At 43.9% G+C, this 14,652-nt stretch overlaps 4 non-coding genes across 4 annotated transcripts; 1 reads left to right on the top strand and 3 right to left on the bottom strand.

Moving 5' to 3' along the window:
* Positions 1 to 1,099: 1,099 nt before the first annotated feature.
* On the bottom strand, positions 1,100 to 1,172 carry trnar-acg (transfer RNA arginine (anticodon ACG)). The gene has a single exon. It is a non-coding gene; the product is annotated as a tRNA-Arg (tRNA).
* A 262-nt stretch (positions 1,173 to 1,434) lies between these two features.
* Positions 1,435 to 1,506, top strand: trnae-cuc (transfer RNA glutamic acid (anticodon CUC)). Its single transcript has one exon. It is a non-coding gene; the product is annotated as a tRNA-Glu (tRNA).
* Positions 1,507 to 1,595: 89 nt separating this feature from the next.
* On the bottom strand, positions 1,596 to 1,682 carry trnay-gua (transfer RNA tyrosine (anticodon GUA)). Its single transcript is given in 2 exon segments — positions 1,596 to 1,631; positions 1,646 to 1,682. It is a non-coding gene; the product is annotated as a tRNA-Tyr (tRNA).
* An 88-nt stretch (positions 1,683 to 1,770) lies between these two features.
* trnae-uuc (transfer RNA glutamic acid (anticodon UUC)) lies at positions 1,771 to 1,842 on the bottom strand. The gene has a single exon. It is a non-coding gene; the product is annotated as a tRNA-Glu (tRNA).
* Between the last annotated feature and the right edge of the window lie 12,810 nt (positions 1,843 to 14,652).

Raw genomic sequence — 14,652 nt, forward strand, 5'->3', positions numbered from 1 at the left:
TGGTTTCTTTTATGCCTTTGTGTCAGAGCATTTAGGTGTTGCTGCAGCTCAGAGACCTACAAGTGGAGGAGATTACACTGCAAGTTGGCTGGGTGACCACTAAGTGGTAGGCACTTATGCCACAAGTAGGCTAGCTTTGCGATTGATGTGGCTGTAGTAGACAGTAATTAAAAAAATATATATAATAAATAAAAAACTGGTTACTCTGAGGTTGTGTTTAGGCTTGGGGTAGGTGTAAAACTGAATAAAACGCAGCAGGTTACTGTGAGGTTGGCGCCAAGGGCTGGGGTAGGTGTGATAATAATAAAATATGCAATAGGTTGTATTCTGTGCCATGTACAAGACATTGCATAAATGAGAACCTCATGGAGGTTTGTTACTGTGAGGTTGGGTTTAGAGTTGTGGTAGGTTTGGAGGTTAATAAAACACAGCAGCATACTGTGAGGTTGGGTTTCGCATTGGGGTAGGTTTGACATTCAAATATAATAGGTTGGACGCAGTGTCTTGTACGAGACATTAAACGAATGAAAACTCCAGGAGGTTTGTACAGCCCACTTGGAGCTCAAGTCTCACCCACTTGGAGCTGACCAGGCCATTTGGAGCAGGCTCCGATTTCTATTTATACCTTTCTCAGTCAGGTAACTTCCTTTTCAGTAATATGAGCATCTGCACTGTGTGGCATATTTGCAGACATTTAACAGAGACTACAAACATTGCTCACACTGGTCTGAGATGGTCATTTTGACTGCAATCTTGTTTTAGGTGGGCACTTTGTTTTTGAATCTTGTCTGATTTTCCTATGTTTATCTGTGCTGCAGTAGAACGCCTTAGCCTCACAGCAAACATTGTGGTTCACAAGCTGTCACTGGCATCTTCCCAGGAGAGTGGCTGTCCTGGTTTCCTCTGGAAGTCCTGAGGTATGTGCGGGACCAAGACATGAGAGCAGTTGGGGCAGCCTTTAAAAGCAGGGGAGCACCCCACAGGCTCTGGGCCGGCGGCCCCAGAAACTCGATTCACTCCAGAGTAGAACTGAACAGCTCCGGCTGGGGCAAACGGCGACTGCAGTGCACTGACTGACAGCAACGCAAAAAGCTCTGAGCGAGCCAGCCAGGAGTCGAACCTAGAATCTTCTGATCCGTAGTCAGACGCGTTATCCATTGCGCCACTGGCCCAGTCTCTGTCTGTAGTGCGCCTGTTGCTCGAAAGAGGACACAGCTCTGTCAGCATGGAGTTCCATCAACGCATGCTGTGCTTTGTTATCATGGCAAGTTGTGGTGTCGATAGGATGCACTTACACAGAGCATGAGACAGTCCCTCCCTGGAAGAACTGTGATCCAGGCTCTGAGACTTTTTCCCTTTCCAGGAGGAGGTTACAGGCGTAATTTTTGTCTGAGGAGCTGCAGCACACCTGGCTAGGGCAAGTTTTGCCAGCCTTCCCTGGTGGTCTAGTGGTTAGGATTCGGCGCTCTCACCGCCGCGGCCCGGGTTCGATTCCCGGTCAGGGAACTTTCTTTTCATTTCCATGGTGAACTTCGAGCTGTGGTGCGCATGCAGTCTTCGCAAAGGGAAGAAAGCGGCTCTGAGCACAAAAATCGTCCTTCGAGCCGGAGTCGAACCAGCGACCTAAGGATTGCCAACGTCCCACCTACAGTCCTCCGCTCTACCAACTGAGCTATCGAAGGCTGACGAGGGAGCTCCACAACCTCACACTATAGGGTCGCTGCAGTCCGGCTGCTGGCCGAAAAGGACAGAAGCAAAAGCGCTCAAGCCTTCCCAAATCGGGAGTCAAACCCGGGCCGCCTGGGTGAAAACCAGGAATCCTGACCGCTAGACCATATGGGAACTGCCACGCACGAGGCCCAGTCTTGGCCCACACTCCAGTTCTTTCTGATCGCTCGCACTTCCCTGCTCCGCTTGCACAAGTGCCACTCATACACTTACGCACTCTCTCATACACAGCTTCCTGGTTTCCGTAACCTAGAATCTTCAGATCCGTAGTCATAAGCGTTATCCTTTGTGCCACCGGCACTCTGTTCAGCACCTTGCTAGCCCATTGCATGAAGTAAGGACAAGGCTCTGTCATTCCGGAGTTCCTTCACCACACATTCTGCTTTGTTTTTATGGCAAGAGGTTGTGTGGATGGGATGCTCTAACAGGATTCCCGACAGTCCCTCCATAGAAGACCTGCGATCCAGGGCTGGAGACTCTCACCTCTCCAAGAGGAGGTTAAAAGCCATGGTTTCTTTTATGCCTTTGTGTCAGAGCATTTAGGTGTTGCTGCAGCTCAGAGACCTACAAGTGGAGGAGATTACACTGCAAGTTGGCCGGGTGACCACTAAGTGGTAGGCACTTATGCCACAAGTAGGCTAGCTTTGCGATTGATGTGGCTGTAGTAGACAGTAATTAAAAAAAAATAATAATAAATAAAAAACTGGTTACTCTGAGGTTGTGTTTAGGCTTGGGGTAGGTGTAAAACTGAATAAAACGCAGCAGGTTACTGTGAGGTTGGCGCCAAGGGCTGGGGTAGGTGTGATAATAATAAAATATGCAATAGGTTGTATTGTGTGCCATGTACAAGACATTGCATAAATGAGAACCTCATGGAGGTTTGTTACTGTGAGGTTGGGTTTAGAGTTGTGGTAGGTTTGGAGGTTAATAAAACACAGCAGCATACTGTGAGGTTGGGTTTCGCATTGGGGTAGGTTTGACATTCAAATATAATAGGTTGGACGCAGTGTCTTGTACGAGACATTAAACGAATGAAAACTCCAGGAGGTTTGTACAGCCCACTTGGAGCTCAAGTCTCACCCACTTGGAGCTGACCAGGCCATTTGGAGCAGGCTCCGATTTCTATTTATACCTTTCTCAGTCAGGTAACTTCCTTTTCAGTAATATGAGTATCTGCACTGTGTGGCATATTTGCAGACATTTAACAGAGACTACAAACATTGCTCACACTGGTCTGAGATGGTCATTTTGACTGCAATCTTGTTTTAGGTGGGCACTTTGTTTTTGAATCTTGTCTGATTTTCCTATGTTTATCTGTGCTGCAGTAGAACGCCTTAGCCTCACAGCAAACAATGTGGTTCACAAGCTGTCACTGGCATCTTCCCAGGAGAGTGGCTGTCCTGGTTTCCTCTGGAAGTCCTGAGGTATGTGCGGGACCAAGACATGAGAGCAGTTGGGGCAGCCTTTAAAAGCAGGGGAGCACCCCACAGGCTCTGGGCCGGCGGCCCCAGAAACTCGATTCACTCCAGAGTAGAACTGAACAGCTCCGGCTGGGGCAAACGGCGACTGCAGTGCACTGACTGACAGCAACGCAAAAAGCTCTGAGCGAGCCAGCCAGGAGTTTTTGTTTAAATTAAAATGTTAACCAATTAATTAGTAAAAATACTTTTTTTCACATTAAAGAGCCCATATTATAAGTTTATGAAAGTGCCCCTCCATGTAGTGTGTAACACAGCTTTAAGTGAAGTGAAATATCAAGCTAAGGCTTAAAGAGTAAAAGTAAGAGTACAGTGTTTAAAACTGTTGATTCATTTATAAAAGCGTCGACTCATAGTGCTTCAAACGAGTCACCTTGATACCGAGTCATTAGGCAAGGCAAGGCAAGGCAAGTTTATTTATATAGCACATTTCATACACAGTGGCAATTCAAAGTGCTTTACATAAACAGGAATAAAAAAAGACAAGTTTAGGAACATAAAATGCAGACAATAAAAATTATTAAAAACAGATAAAAACAAATTAAAATTAGTTAAAATAGGTTATAAAAGAATGAAAAAGAAAACGAAAAACCTAATAGTGCGATCTGTCGGACGCAGCACAGTGCTCATTCAGTAAAGGCACAGCTAAACAGATGTGTTTTCAGTCTTGATTTGAATGTGCCTAATGTTGGAGCACATCTGATAATTTCTGGAAGCTGATTCCAGCAGTGAGGAGCATAGTGGCTGAAGGCAGATTCACCCTGCTTTGACTGAACTCTTGGAACTTCTAGTTTATATGATCCTAAAGATCTGAGTGATCTGTTAGGTTTGTATTCAGTGAGCATATCTGTAATGTATTGAGGTCCTTGGCCATTTAGTGATTTATAGACCAGTAATAATACTTTAAAATCTATTCTGAATGTAACTGGCAGCCAGTGTAGAGACCTGAGGACAGGTGTGATGTGCTCTGATTTCCTGCTTCTGGTCAGAATTCTGGCTGCAGCATTCTGGATGAGCTGCAAGTGTCTGACTGTCTTTTTGGGAAGGCCAGTGAGGAGTCCATTACAGTAATCCACCCTGCTGCTGATAAAAGCATGAACAAGTTTCTCTAAGTCTTCACTGGAAACAAAGCATCTGATTCTTGCTATGTTTTTGAGATGATAGTATGCTGATTTACTAACTGCTTTGACATGACTGTTGAAACTCAGATCTGACTCCAGAGTCACACCAAGAAACACATTAGGTGTTTCGCCATGACTTACTAACGAAACCAAGTTATTCACATGTACGCGCAAACCCGGGAGATTTGAAACCTGCGACCCCGCCCTCTGACACTCAAACACACACAAATACAAACATGCCGGTCGATTGAAGTCAAACTGCAGATGGATATTATTGAGGCTCTACCCAAAGATGAAACCTCAGCATAAGCCCAGCTTCAAGCAGTTGGAAACTTCTGGAAACTACATGCTACAAAGAATACTTCGTTTGTTAAAGGAAGGATCAGTAAAGACTGGATATGGATCGGTTTCTTCCTCCATTTCTCAGGTGTAAGTACGTGTGATTAAAGTTGTTGCCTCGTTTACTCTAGCTTGCAAATGTATTTAGCTGTGATTTGTTACTTGTAACCGTGTATACTGTCTCAGGTTAGCTCGCTATATTCTCATATCGCATGCAAAGCCATGTTAACAACGCGACGCGTGCTGCTTTGTTTACGTTCCCGTGGAGGAGTGTAATTTGTGTGTGTGTGTGTGTGTGTGCGCGTGTGCGTGCGTGCATGCGCACGCGTTGTCGTCCGGATGAGGTTTATGTGTGTGTGTGTGTGTGTGTGCACGCCGCAATGTCATCTGGGGGAGGGTTACGTCCGTGCGTGTGTGTGTGTGTGTGGACGCGTGCGTGAGAACGAGGGCAATGTGTGTGTGTGTGGACGCGTGCGCGAGGACGAAGGCAATACGTGTGTGTGTGTGTGTGTGTGTGTGTCTGTGAAAAGAGCAGAATGTGACAAGCTAGGAGATCTCCTCGCCAGTTCTTGGGAGTTTTTGCTCAATAAAATAGTTAGTTGTCTGTATTTTCAAGTCCATCGTCTGTATTTAAATTCATCCACTGGCAGCTAAACTCCACACCATCGAGCGTGTATACACTCTGACTACATCTATTTTGTTGATTAGCTGCTGGGCATTTCGCTTTGTCTCTGGCTGAAAGCAGTCAGTGTCAACCAATCTCAACAGACTTGTCATCGGTCCAATCAGCGCAGATTAGCTTCGCGCTAAGGAGGGGTTTGGGAACAAATGAATTACTGGACGATTCATATAAGAGTCGCTGGGATAATTAGGTAAAAATAAATGCAGATTATAAGACCATGAAAGTGTTTTTTGACCTTGCATGCATATTAGACTGTTGTTGGAGACCCTTACAACCAAAATATGACCCTATTTCATGTATAATATGGGCTCTTTAAATGTTTTGAGAGACAAATACAGAAACCATTTTGACGTTTTGCGCCACACTGTTTAAATAGTAAATGCGTTTGCGCTCATATGTGCGCCCATAGGCGTTCTGGTCTAAGAAGGGAGGCGAGTTGAGGTGTATTGCTTGCGCGTTGCTATTTTGAGAAACTGTAATAGATTTTCAATAGACCAGAACAAAGCCGGTCTATTGTCCAGCGCAGAGTGTGTTAGTTGTGCGCCTCGCTTACACACTGCTTAATACACACAAGATGTAGAGCAATACGCAAATATCTTTACAAATGAAAAAGAATTAAAATATTAAGTATATATATATATGTAACCCTCTTCGTTGGTGTGCTTCCCCAAAATGTCTCTGCGTTGTGTATGTGTAAAAGGATGAATAAGAAGGACACCAAGACCCTGGTTGAGCCAAACAGAGCAGCTTTCCCTTTAATGGACTCCTCTCTTCATTTTGTCACTTGCACAGCAGAAATGACACTGCAACATCTTTCCCACAGGGAAACACAACTGAGGCCAAACTGCAGCCCATCTCCCTAACACAACACACAGCTCCCCCCGGAGGAAAGGAAGAGTTATAACATATTCCCTACACCCACCCCCTCTTTGATTGATGGCGTCACAGTCATAATTCAATTCACCCCTCCAAAAATTGTAAAATAAAGTCAAATAAACACATTAAGAAGTTCTTTTCAGTGAGTGTGTATTGTGTGCATGTCTATATGTAGTGTTGCTAAGGCACATCTACTCCTTCTTCGCTTTAGCCTTTTCCCACACTTTCCTTCCTCTTTCAATCTTTTCATTGTCACTTTCTCTTGTGAAGACTCGCAGCTCCAAAGAGAGTCTATTTGGAGGGCGTCTTTTCCGCTCAGGATATCTCCGTTCTGGCTTTCTGAATTCCAGAACTTGCAACAGTGTATGCTTTTCGTGTCCACTTTCCATTTCACTTATTGTTTCCTGCAAAATACTCACAGTCTCTTCTCCTTCTTCTACAATGTCCACAGGTTCCTTGCTTGAAGACAAGTTTACAGAACCATCCACTCTTTTGTCTATTTTCTACAAATCCACCTTATCCTCATCCGAAACATCGTCAGTTGACTCCACTTCATTCTGTCCTTCACTTTCAGACTCTACTTGATCTTGGTAGGTCTTTTCAACTGGAAAGAACATGCACTGAGTTAGAAGATTGCGGTGGACCACTCTTTCCTTGTCACCATCTTCTGATTGAACAACATACACTGGAATTCCTGGCTGTTTCTTTACCACAACATAAGGATGGGGCTCCCACCTATCAGCCAGCTTCTGCTTCCCTTCTACATGACATACTTTGACCATCACTCTGTCACCAGTTTCGAACACGTAATCCTTCACTTTTTTATCATAGTGCTTCTTCTGTAGATCCTTAGCATGCCTTGACATCTTATCTGCCTGATCATATGCAAAAGTCAAGCTCTCACGCAGATTTTGGACATATTCACTGGACTCACATTGCCCTTTGGTGGTAGACAACCCAAAAACAAGATTAACTGCGAGTCTGGGATGTCTGCCATACATCAATAAGTATGGGGAGAAACCTGTTGAATCATGTTGAGTACAGTTGTAAGCAAGAGTCATTGCATCAACATATTCATGCCACTGAGGTTTATTCTCAGGATCAAGAGTTCCCAACATATTCATGAGAGTTCTGTTGAACCTCTCCGTAGTCCCATTCCTCTGTGGGTGGTAAGGGGTGGTATGAGTCTTTGTGACTCCAATCAGCTTGCACAGTTCCTTTACCACTGCACTCTCAAAATTGCGCCCCTGGTCTGCATGGAGTCTTGCTGGGAAACCAAATCGACAGAAAAAGATCTTCCACAGCACCTTTGCCACTGTGACAGCCTTCTGATCTTTTGTGGGGATCTCAAATCCTCCCCTAGACTTTTCCAGGACCAGGAAATCAATGCATAGAAGTTCCATAGGTGCATTAGTGTGAATGCTTACCAACGGAGCTCGCTTTCCAGCAGTTGGAGTCTTCCTTAAACAACATCTTTCACACTGCTCACACCAGGACTTCACATCACATTGCATTTTTGGGCAATAAAATCACTCACGGAACAAAATCAGGGTGCGCTCAAAACCTAAATGACCAGCATCATCATGAAGACTTGTCCTAGCCACCTCTCGCATTTTTTTCTGGCAAGACCAACTGATCAATAGTCCTTCCCTGGCCACCTTGAACTTGTCTGTACAGAATTCCATCTCTGACCACTAACTTCCTCCACTCTTTTAGAAGAAGCCGTGTTTGTTTTCCTTCCTCCAACCTCTTCCCTCGCCGTGACTTACAATTCAGTGTTTTAAAATACAGGACTAGACCTTATCTTCCACACCATCACCTGCTTCCAGCTCCCCTTGGCCAGTGCTACTATTTTCTTTATTCCCCTGAGGAAGGATCTGTTGAGGACAGGACTGGAGGGCTTTTGCGAATTCTTGGCTAGACATTCTTGACAGTGCATCGGCATTAGAGTTACACTTTCCTTGCCTATACTGGAAGTCAAAGTCAAATATGGCAAGCTGTGACACTCAACGTTGGCCTGTGGCATCCAATTTAAATGTGCTCATCACATATCTGAGTGGGTTGTTATCAGTCAAAACAGAGAATGTATGTCCATAGAGATGATCATAAAATTTGTTAGTTACAGCCCACTTCAGAGCCAAGAACTCTAACTTGTGCGCTGGGTAGCGGGTTTCTGGTGGACTCAAGCCCCGGCTCCCATAAGCAATCACTCGCTCTGCATCATCTTGAATTTGGGCAAGGACAGCCCCAAGACCATCCCTGGAAGCATCAGTTTGCAACAAAAATGGTAAACTGTAGTTGGGGTAGCCCAAAATGGGAGCAGTAGTCAGCTTCTCTTTTAATGTCACAAAACCCCTGGAAGCATCAGTTTGCAACAAAAATGGTAAACTGTAGTTGGGGTAGCCCAAAATAGGAGCAGTAGTCAGCTTCTCTTTTAATGTCTTTACCCCTCTTTTTTCCTGCACTTAGGGTCTCCAGATGTCAGAGCATACAAGGGAGCTGCCAGTGCCAGGAAACCTTAGCACTTCCTTTGCAGTTGACGGCCGCTTCCAATCCCTGACTTTACTTATCTTCTCAGAATCAGTCCGTATACCCTCCGATGACACTACATGGCCAAGGTACTGAACCTCTTTCCTCAGCAGACAACACTTTGTAGGGTTTAGTTTTAACCCATGTTTGCAGAGGCGGTTGAACACTTCCTTCAATCTTTCAAGGTGCTCATTGAATGTTCTAGAGAAGATAATTATGTCATCAAGGTAGATCAGGAGGCTCTCAAAGTTTAAGTCACCAAAGCAGCAAGTCATCAATCTTTGGAACGTTGAGGGAGCATTTTGTAGACCAAACGGCATCCTATTAGCCTCGTACAACCCCATTGGTGTGCTGAAAGCAGTTTATACTTATCATGTTCGGCCACCTCCACTTGCCAATACCCAGAGCCGAGAAGTAACTTGCTTGACCCAATGCTTCTAATGCGTCCTCTATTCTTGGTAAAGGAAAAGCGTCTCTGGTGCTACAAGAATTCAGCTTTCTGTAGTCCACACAAATCCTCATGGAACCATCCTTTTTTGATACCACAACAATAGGGGATGCATAAGGGCTTTTGCTTGGGCGTATAAATCTAGCCTCTTCCATCTGCGATATGGCTTTCCGAACTTCCTGGTACTGTGAGGGAGGTATCTTCCGATAAGGGAGGCGAAATGGCTTTGGGTCTACCAGAGGAATCTCGTGTTGCACAGTAGTAGTATGACCATAATCCATGGAATGTTTGGAAAAGACATCAGAATTTTTCCTCAATAAATCCTGCAGTAAATCCAACTGCTCCTGCCCTTCCACTGTGATGGCACTAAGGTCAACTCCACATGACATATCAAACTCGTTTTTGGCACTGGTAACCTGTTCTTAACTTTGACAAGTTGCAGTCACTGAGTTTTTTTCACACAGATTCCGATTCATGATCTGTTTCTGGCCTAGTATTTTGCCCTCATCCCCCTCTTCAAATACCTCATTGACCAAGAAAGCATCTGCCAGCAGGGTCCTTGGCTCCACAGTCACAACTTTTTCCGAAAGATTCAAGAGACGAATAGGTACATAACCCTTTTTCACATTAGCTAGCAGTCTGGCAATGACAATACCTTCTGGTACTTTTTTCAAACATTGGCTCTCCACCAAAACAGTGTATTGTGTCCTCTTTGGACCACCCATTACTCTGCCCACAACATCCAGCTCTCTTCCTGCTGGTATTTGTATTGCATCACCAGCATACTGTACTTGACCCACTTTGCCATTAATCCCACAAGGTTCACTTTTACCTATGGACACCAGTGCTGAGTGCCACTCAGGATTAGTCTGCTTCATATTGGCCAGGTACTTGCTACCATATGTTGCTTCGAGATCATTTCTGAAAGCCCGTATGACATTAGTCCCAATGAGCAATGGAACACTGGATCGGTACTCTTTTACTTCAGGTTGATACAGAGTACCCCAACATAAGGTACGGGTTGACCAGCGGCACATTCAATTGGGATTTCTGATGGCTGCACTTTCTTAGTACATAAGATTGGGTGTCTGCCCCAAAACTCATCTGTAATTGTAGTTACTTGAGAGCCGGAATCAATTAGAGCCTTACACACCTCCCCATCTACTTCAACTCAACCACCCCTTCATTACAAGGACCTACCAGCGGAGTTTTAGCTAGTTTGGACATTCTCGCCTTATGTTGCTGGGGACTCTGTTGAATGCCTGTGGTCGCCCCGATGACCACAGGCCTTACGCATTTAAATCTTGGCTTTTCTCTGTTTGATTTTCAGCTTGGCTGACCTCATCAGTCATTATTGTCCGACACAGACGTGCAATGTGTCCTGGTTTGTTACAGCGATAGCATACAACGCTCCTTGCTGGAGTATCACTGCTCCCTTGAGGCCTCTGGGTCTGCGGAAATATCATTCGTGGTGATGCAGCAAATCTGGCTTCTAGCTGTGTCAGCCGATTGACTTGATCTTCTTGACTGATCAACAAATTTTTTACCAAGGCCGTAAGTTCAGTCAGATCATTGTTCTGTTTATTTCGCTTTTCCGTTCCTGTGGATTCTCCACTCCTGTTACTACTAGCTGCCATAAACTGAGCCTGGGTATATGCCCTTTTGGACTTTGGCAGCATCTGGAACTTTTTCGTCTCCCGAGCAGGGTTACGTAACTCTGCTTGCAGTTCACGAAAACTTAAGAGCTGAGGTTTTATTGGTGCTAGCCTATGATAAACTTCTTCATCACTCAATCTTCTCATGAACTGACGAGTTAGCTTTCCATCCCGATCTGGAAATGTTTGTCCTCCATACTGTGTTTCCTCTACTGAACGTAAAGTGGCCTCCAGGGCAATGGCATAGGAACGAGCTGTTTTGCCAGAGCGCTGACATCTTTCATAGAAATCAGCTAATGGGTCAAGAGATGTCTGCATATTACTATACTCAGCTCGCAGTTCAACAAAAGCTCTTCTGGTGGTTTGCTTAGAGGGAGGGAGATTTAGGACTAACCTCCTGGCTTCACCATTTAAATGTCTCACTAGCGTTGCAAAGCATAAATTTGGTGGCATTCCTCCTGCTTCAAGGAGATACTGCATATCCCGTATCCAGTCTTCAATTAGTATCTTGCATTCAGGACCACCACTGAACACTTGAACATTTCATACCTGATATGTTTGTGTAAAACTAGGTGGTGACGTGGTCATTACAGAGGCATGTTGGTTGGTGCCTTGTTGATATGAGATATGTGAAGGTGCAGTCTGAAGCTGTTGCACTACACTGGGTTGTTGTGCATATATACGTGATGCAGGGTATGCAGGCATTGTCACAGGAGTGGAAGAAGATGAAGCAACAGCATAGTTTGAATGCAAAGTCAGCTTCTGATCATGAGGAGCTTGGTGTGCTTGAATAGGGTCCAATTTGCGAGGAAACATTATTCCAGAAAAGACAGGCGGTGCAGGGGGCAGTACTGAGTCAGACTGTGATGAGTACATGGTATTTGGAACACCATAATAGGAGGAATGAGGAGCCTGGATGGGTTGTGGATGGCCGGTTAGGTTTGTGTGAGGCAAAATGACTGTTGCTGGGGTTGAGTATGGGATATTTGGTGAAGTATGCATATCAGCTTGCATTCCAATCGCCATGTCTGGTGGAGCCTGAACAGGTGTGACACTGTCATGCATGGAAGTTTGGCATGAAACATGTGGGTGTGTGGCAATAGGCAAAATATGGTTGCTTGTTGGATAGACATGGTTATCTGGGGCTTGGTCATGAGCTGATACTTGCACAGATGCATTAGTGTGGGTGCCTGGCTTTAGCCAGCTTACTACTGGGGGAGTCACAATCTCTCTGTGTGTCGCTAGCTGTGTTGATTTTGGCCTGACAGACTGTAGGGGGCTTTCATCTAAGTGAGATTCACCCACATTACTCATATCAACTGTAGTGCTCATGTCATGCGATTTAATTTTTTCCTGTCTTATGGGCAACCATGGAGTGACGTGGAAAGGCTGCCTAAATGATTCTTGGGAACAGGTGGGTGGTCGATGAGGCGTGGAATCATAGTGTCCTTGCATTATTATATTTCACTTCTCGACTCTGCCTACGCAACACTCTATGTGCAGTACTATGTGTGGTGCATGCAATTAAAATTGACTATGTTTTTGTGTGTGTGTGTGTGTGTGTGTGTTATGGTTTCTTTGCAAACTTTCTATTGTTAGAGAAAAAATGTACAATAATAAACAGAAACAAAAAAATTAGCAATTTTTTTTTTCAACAAAATAAACCTAGTTCAATTTAAATTCAGATACACCCAAAAACTTGTCAGTGCACACAATAAATGATACACTTTCAAAAACACATCAATTTAAACATGTTACATCAGTAAATTCACATATTAGTCTACTTATCAGAGAAACAGTGGGAAAAAAAAAGATAGGAAAAACAAAAAACTCAGAAATTCAGATCAATTGTCTTTTTTTTTTTTTTTTTAAGGAAAAAGCCTACTTTAATTGACGTGAAATCCAAGGATCCGGGTCATGGCACCAAAGATGTAACCCTCTTCGTTGGTGTGCTTCCCCAAAATGTCTCTGCGTTGTGTATGTGTAATAGGATGAATAAGAAGGACACCAAGACCGTGGTTGAGCCAAACAGAGCAGCTTTCCCTTTAATGGACTCCTCTCTTCATTTTGTCACTTGCACAGCAGAAATGACACTGCAACATCTTTCCCACAGGGAAACACAACTGAGGCTAAACTGCAGCCCATCTCCCTAACACAACACACAGCTCTCCCCGGAGGAAAGGAAGAGTTATAACATATTCCCTACACATATATATATAGGATATCATAAGTATATATAGAGTATATAAATATAAAGGATTAAAATATTACAAAACATATTATTTTCTAGCCTACATGAATATAAAAACCATACTTTCATGCCTTCTTCATCTTAGGGGGCTTATTCAGTTTATTCATAACAATTTGCTTTTGTATACTGTAATGTTATCATTATAACATTACAGTCACAGCCATGTCACCCTGCAGCCCACCCTGCAACCCACAGCCATGTCACCCTGCAGCCCAAGACTGGTTACTCACTGAAGCTAAGCAGGGCTGAGCCTGGCCAGTACCTGGATTGGAGACTGCTAGGGAACACTAGGTTGCTGTTGGAAGAGGTGTTAGTGAGGCCAGCAAGGGGCGCTCAGCCTGTGGTCTATGTGAGTCCTAATGCCCCAGTAAAAGTGAAGGGGATACTACACTGTCAGTGGGTGCCGTCTTTTGTATGAGACGTTAAACCGAGCTCCTGACTCTCTGTGGAAAAATCCCATGGCATGTGTAACCCCGGTGTCCCTCTATCATCCCTTATGATCATCCCCACCACCCCCTTCCTTCTATCACTGTCTCTCCACTTCACCAATAGCTGGTGTGTGGTGGTCCTGTGGCTGCTGTTGCATCATGTGGATGTTGCACACTGGTGGTGGTGTGGAGAGACCCCCCCTCATGATTGTGAAGCGCTTTGGGTGTATGGCCATACACAATAAATGCGCTATATAAATACACATTATATTACATTATTAGCAGTATTATTTATTATATCCATATTTATATTTGTTTTATTAAAAACAATCTTAGCCTACCTGTCAGGTTTTAGACCATATGGGGCATAGCATGTATATTTGGATTTAACTCTGTTTTTTTTTACCACACTTCGTTATTATTGTTTATTTATTTATTTGCTGGAAATTAGAACTAAATTTAGAAATAGTTTTGAAAAAAAAACTTTGCGCTTAACAAACAAAATTAATTGTTTATAGGCTAATCAATGTCTGTGTGTACAAGGTTTCTCTATCCACAAGAGCAAATGTGAAAGTAGATAATGAGAAGGCTCATCTCTCATTCTCACGCTGTAGATGCTCTGTTGTTTTCTTGATAGTAAAGTATTCAGTTTTTCCACTTGCAAAGTCTTCATGTAAATAGCAAATGCGCCATGGCGCGACGCAACTGACTCTTAAAGGGAATGGGACATGAGACTCTGATTGGTATATACTCAAAACACACCTATAACTCATTAAGAAAATTAGCTCAACCCTTTTAGACCATGCACCACGGCACAAAGTAGATTTTTCTGTCCTTATATTAGCAAAAGTGGATTCTGACACGCCCCTAATGTGCATGGGTCGTCAAAATAGAGCCCTGGATGTGGATGAATCTTCAGTGTGCATGTATTGAGGACAAACTAACTAGTGCAAAAATAATTCAAATAGCATGTTCAGAAAAAAAACAGGCTGCAAGCATATTGTACTGATTACGTAATTTGCGACATATGCACTGTACTGTTACCCCAACGGCAGGTAAAACTTTGCACTCAAAAGCTATCAATGATTGTTCTTAACACTATTATGCTTAATTAACT

Source organism: Danio rerio, chromosome 15 (assembly GCF_049306965.1).
Source record: "Danio rerio strain Tuebingen ecotype United States chromosome 15, GRCz12tu, whole genome shotgun sequence".
Taxonomy (NCBI): Eukaryota; Metazoa; Chordata; class Actinopteri; order Cypriniformes; family Danionidae; genus Danio; species Danio rerio.